The sequence below is a fragment of the Rutidosis leptorrhynchoides genome, chromosome 1 (assembly GCF_046630445.1).
Source record: "Rutidosis leptorrhynchoides isolate AG116_Rl617_1_P2 chromosome 1, CSIRO_AGI_Rlap_v1, whole genome shotgun sequence".
Lineage (NCBI taxonomy): Eukaryota > Viridiplantae > Streptophyta > Magnoliopsida > Asterales > Asteraceae > Rutidosis > Rutidosis leptorrhynchoides.
Window position 1 is genome coordinate 614,073,982 of NC_092333.1, and position 14,345 is coordinate 614,088,326.

Sequence of the window (14,345 nt, forward strand, 5' to 3'; positions counted from 1 at the left end):
CATCAGTGATTTCTATACGGCGGTATAAACAATGGTAGTAACGATATGGTTTACAGTCCCACATGACTATAAAAATTTAGATCCATTAAGGAAATTGGATCTTTATGAAAACATTTGATCTTTTGAAATCTAGTTTTTATCCTAGATAAGTTTTCTGGAATAACCCTTTACCGGTGTTTGCAAAATATTTTTGTGGGTTTGGTGGGTTTCAGATTTGAAAATTTTAGCTCAAAACTTGCGGTTTTGTGTCACCCACTTGCTAACCTTGTATTTGGAAAGCAACACATCCAGTTTACTTGTCCCGTATATTACCTTTCGGCAAACTACCGTCCGGTTATAAAGGAAAGCGTTGAACAAGCAACTGTTAAGGCAATGTCCCGTGACATGCTTTTGATTATGGTCTATAACGTGTCGGACGCAATTACTATCCTTGGTAGGAGCAATAGTAAAGCTCACCCTTATAATTTTTCGGCCTCGCACAAGGTCCTGTCTTTGACCACTATGCAACCACCGTTCTTACGGTTGACACCCGATTTAGTTCAGGTGACCTAATGAATTCCAGGTGAATTCCTAGGATTTTACGTTCAATGGTAATGAACGCATTGAAAATAGGGTTTTCAGAAAACAAATCGGTTTGTAATTTTGATCAAAATATTTTCTCGTTTAAGCTGGAGTTTAGATATCATTGAATTCCATGAGTTTGAATTCTCAATCTTTAAGGTCAATCTCTAGGATTGAGTAATATCAGTCTTAAAAGCTGATTTTTAATCTTTAAGGAGATTATCCTTTCTGGGGATCTGATTCATTAGTCTTATCCAGCTAATTTGCATGGTGCCCCCCCATTGTACGAGATAAATCCTTCTCATGGTTAGGATAAATCTGACCACTTGGCGACCCTGTTTGATGCTGAGGTCCGTGGATTTCCTGCTGATTTTAGTGATGACTTTTCTAGATTTTTCGTCAACCTACAGCTGGTCTGGACGACAACTTCATGACCTAAATCAAGAAGCGCGTGTCTTTTTCGGAAAACTTTACTTCCTTTTAATGATGGAATTGATTCATCATGTAGATCCATCTCTTCTTTTCTTTCATCGGGTAAAACAGTTTAGTTTAGTCCAAAGCAAAAGTATTTTCAGTTATTTGTTACAGATATATGTGACATATGTTTAAAATAATTTGGTAAATTTTCCCACACTTGGCTTTTTATTTTTCTTTTTATCGTCCTCTATTCCATTTTAAATGAATTTTGACATTTTAGTTTGTTTCTTAATTTATGTCCTTTCCGAGGTAACAATAATTTCGGTGTTAAAACCTAGTTTTATCGTTCATAAATATGTATAAACATGATTTGAATTCATTTAATTGAAAATTTTTACTAGAATTGGGTAGTCAGTATATAAGACTAGGGCTGTTCTTTTTTATCAGAGAGCACTAGATTCTAATACAACTACTGCTTTACTAGTATTTTTAATGGTAACCAAGTGTATAAAGTAAAAAAATTTTAAAATCCGAAAGAATTTAACCCCTTCCCACACTTAAGATCTTGCAATGCCCTCATTTGCAAGAAATCAGTAACAATTTAAATTATTGAGGGTGATTTGTGTGAAAATGATTAAATTTTTACCAAAGTTTCCAAATATACTGGCGTTTGTTTGCTGAATGATAAATGGTGCACATCATTTGTTCATTCCGTCTTGTTATTATTTCACATATATTTTGCATCTTGTCGTCAAAATTAGTTGCTTTTGCTGAACTTAATGCCAGTCTTTGAAAATGCGTTGTTTTACCCTGTTGTGTACATAAGATAAACTGCAAACATATATACATATTTTTGAAGTTTGGTATATTACCCCACATTCAAAAATTATTAAAATCTAAGAATAAAAGTTAGACAATTATAAAAATAATTACAATATTAACAAAAATATTAAATGTATCAATAATTACAAATTACAAAATAAAAAAAAATAATAAGTAAACTAAGGATGATATTGGTACCAATAGGGGTTCCAGGCATAACCATAAGTGCTATAGAATGCTTCGGCAGGATCATACGTAGGATATGGTGGCTGCATCTCTATCGACCAAGGAGGGAAGACGGGTTTCGGTGTAGGAATATAGTTTCTACCTATATGTTGGCAATGCGCTATTATCTGGTTCTGATGAACTTGCCAATCTTCAAATGCTCTCTGTCTAGCATTTTCGTATTCCTGAGAAGCTATAAACCTATGCATTTCTTGCATCTCATTCCCCCCTCCTACATTACCTTGCTGCTGGTTTCTCTCCACCTGTGGATGTCTACCATGGTATCGTACTGCGGCGTTATTTCGCCTCTTCAAAACTTTCGCACCATGGTATACATTTAAACCTATAGTATCGCGGGGTTCCGGCTCTTCTAGTAATAATCCCCCCCGACTTATATCCACACCGAGATATTCACCAATCAAAGTAATAAAAATACCACCTCCTATTATGCTATGTGGACGCATCCCCCGAACCATAGCTGATAAATAATAACCCACACAATATGGTATACTTACAGCGCTCTGTGGGTCTCGAATACACATATGGTAAAACAAATCTTGTTCATTTACTTTTTCTTTGTTCTTACCCCTTTGTGTAATCGAATTAGCTAAAAACCTATGTATCACTCTTAATTCGGCTCTATCTATATCCAAATAAGAGTAGTTTCCCCCTTTGAAACGGTGATGGCTTGTCATTTGACTCCACACACCGTGTGTATCAAAATTCTCATCTATCTTTCTACCGTTTAGTATCAATCCTCTACAATCGGCAGACGCTAACTTCTCAGGCGTATATATACGTAAAGCCTGAGCCATGTCCAGTAAAGACATGTAGCGCATCGAACCGCCTAACAAAAATCTAATAAAAGAACGATCAGTTAAACTAGCTACCCGATCATTCAACTCTATACTACATAACAATTCTTCACACCATACTTTATATACAGGTCTGCGTATGGTGAATAAACATATCCAGTCATTAAAAGAAGAATTACCATACCTCTGTACAAGTAATTCCCTAATTGGCCCAGCCAATTCTACAGCTTCTAAGGGTCCCCATTCTATGACCCTCGGTACCTCAACAACCTTGGAATGAAGAGTATGCAAACCTCGTTGATATTTTGGATAATCTATCCAAAGTCTGTCAAATCTCAGGTTCGGGTGCAACTCTTCCAAATGCATATCGGAAAAGGTCATGACCGGATGAGGTACATCCTGCTTGTAGTAGTTATCTACCTCCTGTTGTTCCAAATTCTCAGCAGGAGCATTGCGGGCTTGGGATGAAGATTCACCCCTTTCATTCTGCAAAACACATCAAACACAAATTTTGTGCATCCAAATATGCATTAGTGTCAGCAAAATCATCAATCAAAATAATTACAATGACATTATCAATTTATATCAAACTTAATCTTATTTTCACATTTTTATCAAATCTACACTTTTTCAAATAAGCATATACGAAAATTTTCGCCAAGTTCATAAGCATTCAACTCAAATAACATGTCAAAATAATCATTACTAGCAATCAAACAAGTTTCAAATGGCATTATCTTTCAAAAATCAAGTTCATGAATTTTAGACTTGAAAAAGTCCACTTTAATTCTCAAAATCATGTTTAGGCTCAAAGTTTGGATCATTTAACTACCTAGACATGTTACACTACTCAATTTAGCAACAATTCATGACAAAAATCGGCCATAACCTGTTTATATCAAAAAGCCCCAAATTTGCTCAAGAACACAAACCCTAGATTATTCAAAATTTCAAGTTTAAGGCTTCTAATCATGTTAAACAGCATCAATCTAGGTTATACAAGCATAATACATAAACAATTTAAGTCTAATTACACTAAAAAGCATCAAAATCAAATTGGGGAAAAAATAGCTCAAGAACACCAAATTTCGGATTAAATGGTGTTTAGGTGTAGAAATTTACCGTTTTTCTTGAGTAATTCTTAGATAGCATCCTTCTCAACATGATTTTAGCAAAAAATTTGGTGATTAACGGTTAAAAATTGGGATTTTTGGGGGTGGTTTTCGGGTTTTTTCGCAGCTCTTTTCGCAGTGTTTTTGGAGTGTGTTTTTGTGGGGAGTAAACTGATCTGTTCTGCAGTTATATTTTTTTTTTCCGGTTTTTGATCTCTCCGCGAGTCGCGGCAAAATACCCTCCAAACTCCGCGACTCGCGGAGTTTGGTATATTTTTTTTTTTTTTTTTTTTATTATTATTTTTTTTTATAATCATTAAATTTTGAAAACAATTAAGAAATTAATTTTAAAATTTTGTTTCCCTTGTTATTTAGGACGAGGTCGTTTCGGATCGATGTCCTAGTCCGTCCTCCGATAAAATTTTAAAATTTGTCTTTTTGTAGCGATTGTTTTAAAAGCTAAGATTTGTTGGGTTTTTTCAATGTTTTTGGCATACTCTAATTCAATAAGATTAAAAATAATGATAATAAAAGTTCTCGTCCCTCCCTCGGGTAAAGCAATTTCGGTTCAAAGACCTAGTCTTCAACTTACGACGAATTTTAAAAATCATATTCTTAACTTAATGAGATAAAGTAAATTTTTGTTTTTAAATTCACACAACATAAATATAAAATTCAAAATTAATATTAAAAATTCACACCAAACTTAAAATTTGAAATGCATAAAATTAAAAATTTATATTTTAAAAATCAAAAATTCACACCAAACTTAATTTAAAAATTTATAAATTCATACCAAACTTATATTATGGTTCAAAATATTTACAATTTTAAATATATTATTTTTATAAAGTTTACAATATTAATTTAAGATTTAAATATTAATTTTAAAAACATGGTAAAAATAAATTTAAAAATCTTTTTGTCTTTTTATCCCACTTTAATCAATCAAATATTATCAAAAATATGCGCCCCTCTTTTCGGTAAAGTAATTTCGGTTCCAAGACCTAATTTAACTCATGACGAATTTTTGAAATATTTTGGGTTGATTGATTAAAGATATTTATACCTTAAGAATAAACGTTAAATTTCGCAGTGATGTAATAAATTTTTGAATGATATCAATAATTTCGGTCGCCAAACCTAATTTTATTCAATACCAATTTAATACTTTTTAGCGAACAAATTAGCGTTTATTATCAAAAGGTTAAAAATAAAAATAAAAATAAAAACTGTACAGACATACCTGTGGAATAGATTTCTTAGTTATATGATCTATTCCATTCATAAGATAGTCGGTTTAATTGGTTTTCCATGGCTGCATAGGCGTAACCTCGAGCATTCAGTGTCTTTTCTTCTAAACATATGAACGGTCCGTCTCTGCATAAAGTAACAAATTCGGTATTTGAATGGGTTTGATTATTTAAACATTTACCTCCATGTGACCATTTTCCGCATTTGTGACATCGTTCTAGGTGTCGTGCTCTTCTTTTCGCTGCGGATTTTGATTTTCCTTTACCAAATTGTAACTTATTATCTTCGCATCTGGATTCTTTTCTAACTCCGTCCATTCTTTCTCTAATTACTGATACTATTTCGCTCGGTAGTATGTCATTATTACGTTTAGTGATCAAAGCGTGTAGCATTAGACCATGGTTTAGTTCACAGGCAGTCTTCATTTTGTAAAAACCTAAAAAAAATAAAAATTCAGAATGGGGGGAGAAGACTAGTTCTTTAGGGTCTCCTAGGGAAAGACCATACGTGTTCCATTTTCGAGAACTACACGAAAACAGACAATCTAACTCTAACAGAAATACATATTATCCTTTAAAGACTTGATTCTCCCCACACTTAGTTAGCTGTGGTATCGAAATTGTGATTAACTTCGTTGTCGACTTCCATCGGACCATGTATGTAATGTTTAACTCTGTGACCATTAACTTTAAATTCAATCCCATTTGAATTTATTAATTCTATCGTTCCGTATGGGAAAACTCTTTTGACTATGAATGGTCCAGACCATCTTGATTTCAATTTTCCAGGAAATAGCTTGAATCGTGAATTGAAAAGAAGAACTCTGTCTCCTTCTTTAAATTCTTTTGAACTTCTGATTCTTTTATCATGCCATTTCTTCGTTCTTTCTTTATAGATTAACGAATTATTGTATGCTTCATGTCTTAATTCTTCTAATTCGTTTAGTTGACTTAATCGTAGACGTCCGGCTTCATGTAAATCAAGATTACATGTCTTCAAAGCCCAAAATGCTTTGTGTTCAATTTCTACTGGAAGATGACATGCTTTTCCATAAACAAGTCTAAAAGGTGTGGTTCCAATTGGAGTTTTGTAGGCTGTTCTAAAAGCCCAGAGTGCATCCTCCAATTTAATGGACCATTCCTTCGGATTTGATCCTACGGTTTTCTCTAGAATACGTTTTAAAGCTCGGTTGGTATTTTCAACTTGTCCACTTGTTTGTGGATGATATGCGGTGGAGATTTTATGAGTTACTCCATATCTTTTAAGAACTTTCTCAAGTTGATTATTACAGAAATGAGTACCCCGATCACTTATTAAAGCTTTCGGTGTTCCAAACCTTGCAAAAAGGCGTTTTAAAAAGTTGACTACAACTCGTGCATCGTTAGTTGGGAGAGCTTGTGCTTCCGCCTATTTAGATACATAATCAATGGCTACGAGTATATATAGATTATTATGAGATTTTGGAAATGGACCCATAAAGTCAATACCCCAAATGTTAAATACTTCACATACTTGGATGATATTTTGTGGCATTTCATCACGTTGACTTATTTTTCCGGCCCTTTGACATGCATCACAGGATTTGCAAAGAAGGTGTGCGTCTTTGAAAATTGTAGGCCAATAGAATCCAGCATCGTAGACTTTCCTTGCTGTGAGTTGAGGCCCATAATGCCCTCCTGTTGGTCCTGTGTGACAATGGTTTAAAATTTTACTAGCTTCATCTCCAAATACACATCGGCGTATTATTCCATCGGGACAACTTTTAAACAGATGTGGATCTTCCCAGAAATAGTGTTTTATATCCATGAAGAATTTCTTTCGTCTTTGGTACGATAATCCTTTTTCAAGGAATCCACAAACTAAGTAGTTTGCATAGTCTGCAAACCATGGGATTTCTTTATAATCTATCTTTAATAGATATTCATCAGGAAAGTTGTCTTGTATGGCCGATTCATTTAGAACTTCTAACTCAGGATTTTCAAGACGAGAAAGATGATCAGCGGCGAGATTTTCTGCTCCTCTTTTATCTCGGATTTCAATATCAAACTCTTGTAAGAGTAAGATCCAACGGATTAATCTTGGTTTAGCATCTTGTTTTGAAAATAGGTATCTAAGAGCAGAATGGTCGGTATAGACCACCGTTTTTGCTAGAACGAGATATGATCGAAATTTGTCAAAAGCAAAGACAATAGCAAGGAGTTCTTTTTCAGTAGTTGTATAGTTCGTTTGTGCTCCTTGTAATGTCTTACTAGCATAATATATAGGTTGAAATCGTTTTTCAATCCTTTGTCCTAAAACGGCTCCCATTGCAAAATCACTTGCATCGCACATTAGTTCAAATGGTAGATTCCAATTTGGTGTTATCATGATTGGTGCATTAGTGAGTTTCTCTTTAAGAATATTAAAAGATTTGATACACTCATCTGAAAAGATGAATGGCGCATCCTTTTCTAGGAGTTTATTCATAGGAGTGGCAATTTTAGAAAAATCTTTTATGAAACGTCGGTAAAAACCGGCATGCCCTAGAAAACTCCTAACTCCTCTAACATTTGTGGGATGTGGAAGTTTAGCAATTACATCTACTTTAGCTCTATCCACTTCAATTCCTTCTTTTGAAATTTTATGTCCAAGAACGATGCCTTCTTTAACCATGAAATGGCATTTCTCCCAATTAAGTACTAGATTTGATTTTTCGCATCTAATTAGCATTCGTTCCAGATTAACTAGACATGATTTAAATGTATCACCGAAGACTGAAAAGTCATCCATGAAAACTTCCATGCATTCTTCTATCATGTCGTGAAAAATCGCCATCATACACCTTTGAAAGGTTGCAGGGGCGTTGCAAAGTCCAAATGGCATGCGTTTGTAAGCAAAAGTACCATAAGGGCACGTGAATGTGGTTTTCTCTTGGTCCTCGGGTGCTATTGGAATTTGAAAATATCCGGAAAATCCATCTAGAAAACAATAGTAACTATTTCCGGCTAATCTTTCCAACATTTGATCTATGAAAGGTAAGGGAAAGTGATCTTTTCTGGTGGCGTCATTTAATTTTCTATAATCAATACACACACGCCATCCTGTTACGGTTCTAGTAGGAATAAGCTCATTTTTCTCATTTGTAATGACAGTCATGCCACCCTTCTTAGGTACGCATTGAACTGGGCTTACCCATGGACTATCAGAGATTGGATATATCAAACCTGCATCTAGCAGTTTAATAATCTCTTTCTTAACTACATCTTGCATATTAGGATTTAGTCTTCGTTGGCGTTGCACATACGTTTTATGACCTTCTTCCATAAGGATTTTATGTGTGCAATACGAAGGACTTATTCCTTTAATATCACGAATCTTCCATGCAATGGCTGGTTTATGAGCTTTCAACACAGAAATGAGTTGTGATTTCTCATTTTCAGTAAGAGAAGACGATATTATTACAGGTAATTCAGATTCACCATGTAAATAAGCGTATTCCAAATGGTTTGGAAGTGGCTTTAACTCTAATTTCGGAGGTTCTTCTATCGATGATATATATCGATATCTGTCTTCTTCTTTTAGCATTTGAATTTCTTCTGTTGTTGGTTCATATCCATTAGCTATAAGTGTAGTTAACATTTCAGCTTCATCAATTGGTTCATTACCTTCTCCTAAAGAACATTCTCCTGTTCCTTGTAATTCTGGAAATTCTTCTAATAATTCTGCATGTGCATCTATAGTTTTAATATAATAACATGTATCATCTGCAGATTGCGGTTGTTGCATTGCTCTATCAACTGAAAAGGTAACACTCTCATCCTCTATACTTAGGGTCAGTTTCTTACCGAACACGTCTATCATTGCTTTAGCCGTGTTTAAGAATGGTCTTCCTAATATGAGAGGAACTTGAGAATCTTCTTCCATGTCCAAAACAACAAAATCTACTGGAAATACTAAAGTACCAAATTTAACTAGCATGTTCTCCATTATCCCTCTAGGATATTTTATTGATCTATCGGCTAGTTGTATGCTTATTCTGGTTGGTTTTAATTCTCCAAGGTCTAGTTTAGCGTATAGTGAATACGGCATTAGATTTATACTAGCACCTAAGTCTGCCAATGCTTCTATTGAACTAAGACTACCCAGAAAACATGGAATTGTGAAACTTCCTTGATCAGATAGTTTTTCTGGTATCTTATTCAACAGCACTGCTGAACAATTAGCATTCATAGTAACAGCCGAGAGTTCTTCCATTTTCTTTCTATTTGAGATTAGATCTTTCAGGAATTTAGCATATCTTGGCATTCCTGAAATCACATCAATGAAAGGAAGATTTACATTTATCTGTTTAAACATATCCAAGAATTTGGATTGCTCGGCTTCAAGTTTTTCTTTCTTCATTTTACTCGGATAAGGAAGTGGTGGTTGGTATGGTTTAACATAAGGTTTATCCTTAACTGTGTTATCTTCATTAACCTTTTCAACTACCGGTTCTTTTTCCTTATCTTGATCAGGTTGTGGTTCTTGTGGAGTAGGAATAGTTTCATCAGAAATTACAGGTATTTCAGGTGGTTTAAGTGTTGTACCACTTCTTGTGGTAATAGCTTTAGCTGTTTCATTCCGGGGGTTAGCATTTGTATCGCTAGGTAGACTTCCCGGTTTTCTTTCACCTATTAACCTTGCTAGGTTACTCACTTCTTGTTCCAGATTTTGAATAGAAGCTTGTTGATTTCTAAATGCTTGAGCATTTTGTTCATTGGTTTGTTTCTGAGATGTGAAAAACTGTGTTTGAGTTTCAACTAGCTTCGTCATCATATCTTCTAAATTTGGCTTTTTATCATCGGTTTGTTGTGGTGGTTTGTTTTGAAAATTCGGTCTTTGCTGATTATAAGTATTATTGGATACTTGTTGATTGCTAGGACCTTGTTGGTTGTTGTATGGAATATTTCGGTTATAATTCTGGTTTTGATTGTAAATCAGTCTTGGTGGTTGATAATTATTCTGATAATTATTTCCAGGCCTTTGGTTTATGTATGAAATATTCTCTCTTTGTTCCATTGTTAATTCAATACTGAGACAATCTTTTGTCAAATGTGGTCCTCCACACTGCTCACAACTAATTCGTATAGCATGAATATCTTTAGTCATCTTTTCCATTCGTCTCTCGAAAGCATCTATCTTTGCGGAAATGGAATCTAAGTCATGGCTAGAATCGGCTCTAGCTGCTTTAGATGCTCTAATGATGTCTTTTTCTTGGTGCCACTCATGTGAGTGGGAAGCAGTGTTATCAATAATTTTGTAAGCATCAGTTTCGGTTTTCTTCATAATAGAACCACCAGCTGCTATATCTATGTCTTTCCTTGTAGTGATGTCGCATCCTTGGTAGAATATTTGTACTATTTGACAGGTGTCTAAACCATGTTACGGACATCCTCTTAATAACTTTCCATATCTTGTCCATGCCTCATATAGAGTTTCATTTGGCTTCTGTGTGAACGTAACAATTTCTGCTTGAAGTCTTACGGCTTTAGATGCAGGAAAGAATTGTTTAAGAAATTTGTCAATTAAAACATCCCATGTATCGATCGCCCCTTCAGGTAACGATTCCAACCAATCTTTGGCTTCTCCCTTTAAAGTCCAGGGAAATAACATGAGATATATCTGTTCATCCTCCACTTCTCGGATTTTAAATAGTGTGCAGATCCTATTAAAGGTACGTAGATGTTCATTTGGATCTTCCTTCGGCGCACCACTAAATTGGCATTGATTAGTCACCATGTGTAGAATTTGTCCTTTGATTTCATAATCTGGCGCATTAATGTCTGGATGAGTAATTGCGTGACCTTGGCCAGTGCGTTTAGCTCTCATTCGGTCTTCCATACTTAAAGGTTCCAGATTCTCCATAATTGAATTTGTTGAATCGGTATCACTAGATGATTCTGTTTTAATGGTTCGTTCCTCAACAATCTCTGTTTGAATGATTGGTGGCTCCGGAGGAAAGTTTAGTGGTTCAGGATCTACGAACCGTTCCTGAATATTTTCCGGATTCTCAATTGTGAGGTTGGGTTCAAAAAATGGATTATCGGAAATTTGAACTGAAGTACTTGGTCGACTGGATGACGATTCTAAAGAAAAATCAACGGCGGTTATATTTGTTAAACGATATCTTGATCTAGTTACAGGTGGTGAACGTACAAAAGGTGATGAACGTCTTGCTCGGTGCATTCACTGAATATCCTATTAGTTTTTAAAAGGAAAGAAAAATTATAATAAGTTATCCAATCAATAGACTTTTTTGATTTTGCCCACGTTTCGAATAGCCAAAAGATGCAGCAGAGGGGCAGGATTCGTTTGGTCTCAATATAATTGAGGACTGTTTGGCTCCAATAACCCGGTCCACGTACAAATCCAACTATTACTACGAACCAGAAAATTTTGATGTCTATCAATTTAACCACGTAAAATAAATTTTCGTAATTTTAAGAAATTTAGATAAGAAGTAGAAAAAATTCTAAGTCCTAAAAACTAGAATAGCGAGAAATAAGAGAGAAAAAGAGTTCGTCGCAAAAGGTTGAAAAAGAAAAAATGGTTGAAAAATAAAAGGTGACGGAAAAATAAAAGAAACTTATAAAACTTAAAATTACTTAACTATCCTAACCTTATTACTACAACTAACTTAAAATTATAATCGCAAATTGAAATTACTAATTGGAATGATAATTGATACATAGTAAAAGGTCTAAAAATATTAAAGCTTACAGGAAAAACTAAATCTCAAATGGAAATAACTTAAAAAGAAACTAAAACTTAAAAAGGCGTCGCAAAATTCTAAAGCACCTAAATCTTAGTCTAAAGAAAAAGCACTTAAGGAATTCTACGGCAAAGCCTAAAAATATAGGAGTAAAAATAACTATAGCAAAAACTAAGTTTAAAATTAAATATGAGCTAAAAATACAAATATTACGCTACAACGATTAAAAAGGGACAAAATATAAAAATATACAAAAAGTTGTAAAAAGTACAATTTTTATAAAAATATTATTTTTATATTATTTATTTAATTAAACTATTAATTTTACAATTTTAATAAAACTAATTAAACAAAATACATAAATTAAATAAAAAATAAAAATAAAACTAAAACTAATAATAATAATAATAATAATTAGGTAATAATAATAATTATAATTAATAATAACCCGTAATCAATGCTCGATTAGGGCTTCCTGTCGCCTGTCAGATACCCTCCGCGAGTCGCGGCAATTAAAGCGTCAAACCCCGCGAGTCGCGGGGTTCCAGAATTCAGCTGACAGGTTATAATTTTTACGCGTTTTTCTTTATATTTTTTTTTTTTATTTTCTGTTTTCTGTTTTTAAATAAATAAAAGATTTTAAAATAAAACTTATATTTTTATAAACTAAAATAAAAATAAAGAAACTTATAAAACTTAAATATTTAACAAAATCTTAAAAATACATATATTTTTGTTTTTCTTTTTATATTTTTGAATAATTAAAACATATTTTTACAAAAGCGAATTTTAATAAAAGTAAACAAAAAATCTTTTTTTTTTTTTTATATTAGCGTTGCGCTTCCGGCGTTTAAGATAGTTCCCCGGCAGCGGCGCCAAAAATTCTTGATGTCATGCGAGGTGTATATAAAATAGTTATTAATTTTAGCAGGAAAAACTATTAAATACGATACAATTTTACACAAGATATTTATTTATTTATAGAATGGATATACTTAAACCTTGCTACAACACTTATAGGCAGTGTACCTAATCGTATAGTAGTGTAGTTTTTAGTAAGTCCGGTTCGTTCCACAGGGAAATCTTTAAACAAAGCTCAACGCTATATTAGTTTACTTTTATAGAAATACAAACATATATATATATAAATAATATTATTATTATAAAGGGGGGTTTTTACCGTTTAATGACCGGTTTGTCGATTTTAAGACTTTAGTCGCAGTTAAAACCTAATGTAAAATATAAAATAAATACAAGACTTAAATTAAAGCGTAAAGTAAATAACGATAATGAAATTGCGAATAATAAAAGTGCGATAAAATAAAATTGCGATAATTAAAAAGTACGATAAATAAAAGTGCGATTAAATAACAATAAATAAAAGTGCGATAATTAGAAGTGCAATTAAATATAAAATAAAGGAAATTAAATATGAAATAAAAGAATTATGCTTATTTAAACTTCCGTAATCATGATGTTTGACGTGTTGATTTTAGTTTTATGCCCATGGGTTAATTGTCCTTTGTCCTGGATTATTCAATATGTCCGTCTGGTTTTTGTCCATAACAGTCCATCAGTCATAAATATAAATTGCAAGTGTCCTTGTCAAATTATTATTATACCCGAAGTTAAATATTCCAACTAATTGGGGATTCGAATTGTAACAAGGTTTTAATACTTTGTTTAATGAATACACCAGGTTATCGACTGCGTGTAAACCAAGGTTTTACTACTTTGTTAACAATTACACCAATTACCCTTGAATGTAATTTCACCCCTGTTTTAATTATTCTAGTGGCTATTAATCCATTCCAGTGTCCGGTTAAATGAACGATTATTCGTACATATAAATACCCCGCCCATCGTGTCCGATCGAGTGTATATGGTAATTTATAGGGACGCCCAATTGTAAATCTTTATATTAACATTAACAAACTTTCATTTAGTTAAACAAATATAAAGCCCATTAATAGCCCATAGTCTAATTTCCACAAGTGTCGTTCTTTTGTCCAAACCCCAATTATGGTACAAAGCCCAATTACCCAATTTTAGTAATTAGCCCAACATCATGATTACTTCGTTTTAAATAAGCATAATAATAACTTAGCTACGAGACATTAATATAAAAAGGTTGAACATAACTTACAATGATTAAAAATAGCGTAGCGTTACACGGACAGAATTTCGACTTACACCCTTACAACATTCGCTAACATACCCTTATTATTAGAATTATAATTAAAATTAAAATTAAAATATAAATTATATATATATATATCTATCGTATAGATAGAGAGATGAGAGAAATAGAATATGAAATTTGATCAGAATTCGGTTTGCTTTATAGCCAGAGTTGAAATTTGGGGCTCCGCGACTCGCGGCAAAATCCCCTTCAAACTCCGCGAGTCG